Source organism: Diadema antillarum, unplaced genomic scaffold, assembly GCF_040938485.1.
Source record: "Diadema antillarum isolate AM-2024a unplaced genomic scaffold, OU_Dant_1.0 scf00000016, whole genome shotgun sequence".
Classification (NCBI taxonomy): Eukaryota; Metazoa; Echinodermata; class Echinoidea; order Diadematoida; family Diadematidae; genus Diadema; species Diadema antillarum.
Genome location: NW_027270905.1, coordinates 1,311,854 through 1,318,556, shown reverse-complemented (window position 1 = coordinate 1,318,556; position 6,703 = coordinate 1,311,854).

The following is a 6,703-nucleotide window of genomic DNA, read 5'->3' as shown; positions in this document are numbered from 1 at the left end:
ATTTTGCAAGAAATACAGGAAATCATGGCTGAAATGGGTTGACAAATGGATAGCTGCATGAAAATGATGTGATGAATGTGTATGTATGTGTTTGATTGTGAATGTATGTAATGTGTGTTTGGATGTGCGCGTGTGTGTGGGTGTGGGTGTGTAATAAAATACCTATGCCCATTCCTTCCCTCCTCCCCCTCCCTTTTCCATTCCATTTCCCCCATCTAATCCCTGGAGACAAGTTTTCAGAGATGCCATATCAATGCTCCACGTGAGCAATGAATAAATGTGATTATGGCTATGAGGACATCTTGTAGCACCCCCTCCCGTCCCCCTTTTTCCTCCGCAAACCAATAAGTAATAACTAGCTCTTCAAATTTCCCTGTGGACGAGCACCATATTCATCTCCAATTAAAAAGATCCAGTTGCAGCGCATATCATGTGAACATTCATTTGGGAATGGACGGAAGTTTGCAGAGGGGTGAGGAGAATCTATGGTGTAAAAAGCAGATGCACAGGTGCACAGGATGTGTGTCTTGTATTGCATGTTGGATGAAAATAAACCTCACAGATTTGTCCTGGGAGAAAAAATAAAATGTCTGTATGTATGTGTGTTTGCATATGTGTGTGTGTGTGTGAGGACATGTGCAGGCCCACATTAGACTGCCTTCATAATCGAGTGTTAGCGAGCTTTAGATCTGCAACGGAAATGCTAAGACAATGCTAATTACAAATGTAGGCCCAAAATGGTGTTCTGTACATGCGCGAGACAGCTGGGGGGCGTTTCATCAACGTTTGTCAGCGCTGACAATTTCAGCAAAATCCTTGGTTTTGATTGGCTGAGATGCTCCGGTCACTGACTGTTACTATGGTGATTCAAGTTATCAGCGCTGACAAACGTTGATGAAACACCCCCCAGATTCCATTGTTCAACCCAGGAGGCTGCGTCGTCTTAGTGTTCATGTTGCTGATCTAAAGCTCGCCATTAACGACGAACAAATTAGAAAAGTACTTCTAGAGTGCAGACCTCTGCAAAGCAGCTCATTTCCACCTATTATACATGCATGCTGAAAATCACCCAATTTCCCAATACAGAAGCCTGTTGTGTACATTGTACGTCATCAGCTTCCAGCTACACAGAGCCTCGCCTGAGCAGAGCATGCAAACCTCAAATATGCACAGTTCATTGACCCTATCTGCCAAAAGATTTTTAGAATCCTTTAAAAATCCACATGAATTCTCGGATCACTTCTAAAATCTAATCATCTGTCCCTTGTGTCATCATCAACTTTACCTGCAAGTTTCATTCAAATCCATTCACAACTTTTTGAGTTATTTTGCAAACAGACAAACAAACCAACAAACAAACGGTCACCAATGCCGATGAAAACATGACCTTTCTTGGCGGAGGTAATAACCAGCTGCTCTAGTGTGCCCCATGGCTACAAACTATAGACAAGCCGCAGATTTCGTGTAAATGCAGTGTTCTGTGGGTGCAGCCTTTAACCCGTTGAGGACGGGCCGATTTTGCTACAACACGCATTTCCCATAGACACTTGCCCGTGTATACTCGGGACTCGTCCTCAGCGGGTTAATGTCCTACTTCTCTATGTCCCCAACTCTGCTGTCAGAGAGAAAGAGAGAACAGTAGCAGGCACACACTTTTTTCCTTTTTTTTTGAGGGGGGGTTATTCTGAAAAAAAAAAATGAAGTGCACAAGAAATAATTGAGATAAATGACTGCTTGAAGAAACACCATGTTTGCTAATCAGTGTCTGTCTCCCAATTCCATGGTATCCTGGTACGAAATACAAATTTTCTTGCAGAGACCCATTAGATCTCTCTTAATCATCCAAACATACAGTCATTTCGGTAAACATATCGGTACTTTTCACCAGTGACACTTTTCTGTCTCCACCTAACCGAGAGGGAAGAAATATTTACATTAATAGGGCATCAACCGTCACAAATTTTAGTTCAGTTTTGTTCCCAGACAGTTTTGATCAGTAATAATTACAAAATGTTTACAGATTTTTTTTTCATACAATACATAATGAATATTTAAAGTGAATGAACAATGTCACTTATGATTTCACTTTTATCATTTTTCACAGATAAATTGTGTTTACACATAGTGCAGGGAGGAGAGGACCTACATGTACTTCGCAGAATCACAAGAATTATTTCAGTATGTCATACTGCTTGTAACATGTTAGTGTAATATTAACTTTACCAAATCAAATACTTTCATATAATAAAAATATATTTAATCAGAAAATTCTACTATTCCGAGGTACATACCATTCAACAATAAATTCCTCAAGTCTTTGTGGGTGCATGTGTGTGTGTGTGTGTGTATGTGTGTATACACGATTTTGTGTTTTGATGGGAATGTGTATCATTGCAAAATCAAATTGTTTTACATGGGATGACAAAATGATCACAGAAATTACAAATTTCAATGTTACACAAAGAACTTTTAGCAGCACAGAGACGTTTATTCTGCAGGTAACTATATTGGATATATATTTTGCATATCATGTGACCTTTGCAACATGAACAATACAAACAATAATATAAAAACAATACACATTTAATCAATTCCTACAAAATATTGCACAATATATTTTTCTCTCTTTCTCTTTTAATATTCCAGATAACACTTTGGCTCTCATGGGAAAGAAACTAAATAGAAAACAAAATAAAAAAATAAAAAAATAAAAAATGGCCTAGAATATCTTTTGGAGCATTTTTGGCATTACAACCAGATATTTATCATTGTTATTCTTTATTTTCTTTTTTTTAATGAAGAGTTGTGGAATGAGTTATTTCAGATTACCATGTGTGGTCACTAAAAAAAAACCCAAAAAACTATCAGTCCCATCATACCACACGTACTGTACATCACTACACATCCGTCGTTCTTGATACCTGTGTAGCTGTATATGAGATATTGCAATTGATTGACAAATTGCCCTTCATCGACATAAATAAGCACTGAATTAATCAGTGTTTTAGTAGCAGCCATGGATGATAAAAGAAAATGAAGAATTTCATGAATTTGAATGTGAGATAGTTTCAAATTACGTGTACTTATATACTCATTTTAACATCACCTTTTACAAAGCAACACGTTATTGACACATTTGAAACATATTTTGTTAAAGTCACAGGAAACCTCCCTACTAGTGCATCCAAAAAATAAGACAGGTGTAAACAGGTATGAATAATATGATTTCAAAATCTGATACATGTTTATTTCTTCCATTTCTTCTCACTTTTACTTTTTCTTCTATTTTTTTCCCCTTGAATCCATGAGTCTCTTGTATGACCCTTTAGCCATGGAATATAAACCACCATAAAAATGCCCAAATTTTCCCTGATTGTTTTGTATAATTATTCATTCATTTATTTATTTATTTATTTATTTATTTATCTATTTATTTATTTACTGTACACGCCATATATTTCGCGAGTCTAAATTTTTGCGAATCGGGAATTCCCAACGATTTCGCGAGTGGTTAAATTCGCAATCGTGGAGTCCTGTACTGAACGGTAAAGTATACATGCGTACGTCACATCCACATCGGGATCAGAGTCAATAATTTCGCGTGTCTTTATTTTCGCAAATAGCACCTGACTCGCGAAATTCGCGAAAATAAAAACCTCGCGAAATATTCGGGGTATACAGTATTTATTTTTGGAGGGGGGTAGAATCTCAGAATTTGTCTGGTCTGGAATTGTGCTGAATCTACACATTGGGGCTCTGTAAAGTGAGAAAGAAAGGAGGTGCTTCATGATTTACATGAATCAAATCAAGGCTGAGAAATAAGCTTTTAAGAAGTTGTTTAAAGGAGTGAATTACAGTGCACTCCCATTAAAACGAACATGGTTATAACGAAATTCCGGTTACAACGAAGTAAAAATTCAGGCTGAAACATTATCCGGTCTATGTATTCTTATTGTTTATTTGTTCGATTATAACGAAATTTCAATATAACGAAAGAAAACTGCCGGTCCCGAGGACTTCGTTATAATGGGAGTCCACTGTATTGATGTAAAGCAAATCATGGAATCTTTTTATCGTATTCAGCTGAATTTTCGCAATGACATTCTTTCCCCTCCAGCCCCTAAAACAGGGAGCCCTAGATCTGCCACGTGGACATTCAGAGGAAAAAAGCTGTTCTGTGCATGTGCAAGACTGCTTATCAAAATCAATCTTGCGTTGTCTGAGTTTTCACAACGGTTCCGGGCCATTTTAGAGTCCGCTTAAGTTCACGACGCAGAGAGCTACTCTATGTCATATGACAGATGACATATGGTGGCGCTATTTTACTTTTTAAAAGCTGCATCTTCATGAAATCTAAAGCTTCTTTGCAACAGGACGCAGGGAGAGGGGAAAACGGTCAACGCAACAGTTGTCACAGATCTAGGGCTCACTCTTGATTCAACTGGAAGCAATTCTATGAAAACATACAACTGTAGCAAAGCATATCAATTACAATTTTTTAGGTTAATAAAAAAATGTGAAAACAGAGTAATCATCTTCTTTATATATAACCAACATTACAGTCTTTTTTCTCTCTATGTACAATAAAATTACTGAAATAGAGTTTTAAATCTTCATGCAAGCCAATTGGTCCAAATGTTGACAAACTACATCATTATTGGCAGTACTGTCCAACATACATTCCCATCCTGATCCAATTATGCTCATATCAGATGATTATAACAATTCTAGTAATTAAGACAGTGAAAGCTACTTATAATTTTGTTTTCCTCAATAAAGGGAAAACATCCATACATGCATCCCACATATGAAACAAAACTCTCTATTTTCATCTTCTTTTACCCAGAGAATTCAACAAGGAAATTGAATGAATCTACACATTCAATATAGAGAGCTCTCTAGATAAACTCTGACATGAATTAAAGCTGAAGCAACCTCCAGATGCAGATAAACCCTACCCCTGTAAGTGAGAGCTGATTTCAAAGGTTCAACTGTAATATTTACAGTCAACGTAGTCACTCTCTTCCTCTTTAGGTTTTTTTTTTTATTTGTTGTATAACAATTACTCACAATGTTGGCATTTACACAGATCAGATGAAGACTTGAGCCAACTAGACACTAATTTCCTTGACTTATGAGTGGCGTGACATAAAGTAGGTGGATGCAGCACTGGCTTACATGCAAAATTTGATTGATGCGCCTGTTTTTTATGTTTACCCGAATCAAAACAAAACATGAGGATAAGCACAGCCTTGTTTTTGTTTTTAAATCAGGTTAATCAGTCATATTTTCTTTATACACCTGTATTGAAAACTAAAGTTGAAGAAATTTGTTCTGATCGTACAGATTACACATCAGTCATTACGAATCGTGTGTGTGTTTGCATCTTTCTATATGTTATAAATCCTAAAGGTGAGGTTTTTTTCTTTTCTTTTCTTTTTTTTTTCTCTCAAAGGGCTGACAAAAAATAAACATTTTCATCTATTGTAATTACTGGTATGGCAATGTACTGCTTGGTTCCTTCCACATAGAGACTCCTCCAGAGGACACTGAGACCTATTAGTAGAGTCATGACTGACCTTATAACAGCTTTTATTCTTTTCTATAAAAGATACACAGTCAAGTTATATATTCACTGACTTTGATATCATATCACGACCTACTTCACTTTTTGAAATGTTTAAGAGGGGTAATGCTCATGCAAACATGCAAACACTTGACACAATGGAATAGTTTTATTTTCTCTACGGAAAACAGAGATTAAATTACTGATATGATGTATCATCCACTGACACAAATGGAAGGTCAGGGGGGTGTTTCATCAATGTTTGTCAGCACTGACAATTTCAGCAAAATCCTTGGTTTTGATTGGCTGAGATGCTCAGGTCACTGACTGTTACTATGGTGATTCAAGTTGTCAGCGCTGACAAACGTTGATGAAACACCCCCCAGATGAAAGGACACTTTATTCATGTGTTTCTACCTCCACAAAGAGACTGATATTCAGCAATGCAACATCAATGTCTAGACCATGTCTGGAACTAACACCACACAGTACTGCAATGCTTACCCCCGGCCAATTAGGTTTAGACGGACTTAGATTTGAAGCCTTTGCATGCTGGATGTTCACATTTGTGAGCTACAAAAAACGCAGAATAGGTGCGGCAGTTTGAACCACAACAACGTAATTTCATCCTCACGCGACCAATCAGCCACGATCACATCAGCAGACGTAGGCCCGCACAAACCACAACTTCGGGAAGGCTAACCGCAAGGATAGATTAAAGTGGTATGTGTTGCATTTGCTCATGTATACATTTTGTGGACTGGGAACTCCACAATAGCCGTCATATTCATGCTCTTTTGGACCTTTCACATCTAATAATAGAGTCAAAACCACAGCCACTGCTCCTGATTAATCAAATGGGATTATCTAAATGGTTCTTTTGGGAAACCGTCATATGCTTATATTTTTTTTTCCTCAAATAACTGCAACAATGAAGAGTGACTACATGAGGTGACTTTCAGAATCTGTTTTCCTGATGGATTGTGTTGACGACAGCACCCTGTGGTAACCATGTTTACACATTTATTGTGGCACTTTTTCCGGCTAATAGGATCTTCAGAATAACCGCAAATATTCTGTGGGATTACTTAGCAGGGTTCATTACATTAGTTTGTGTGTTTGGTGAAGCGGTTTTCT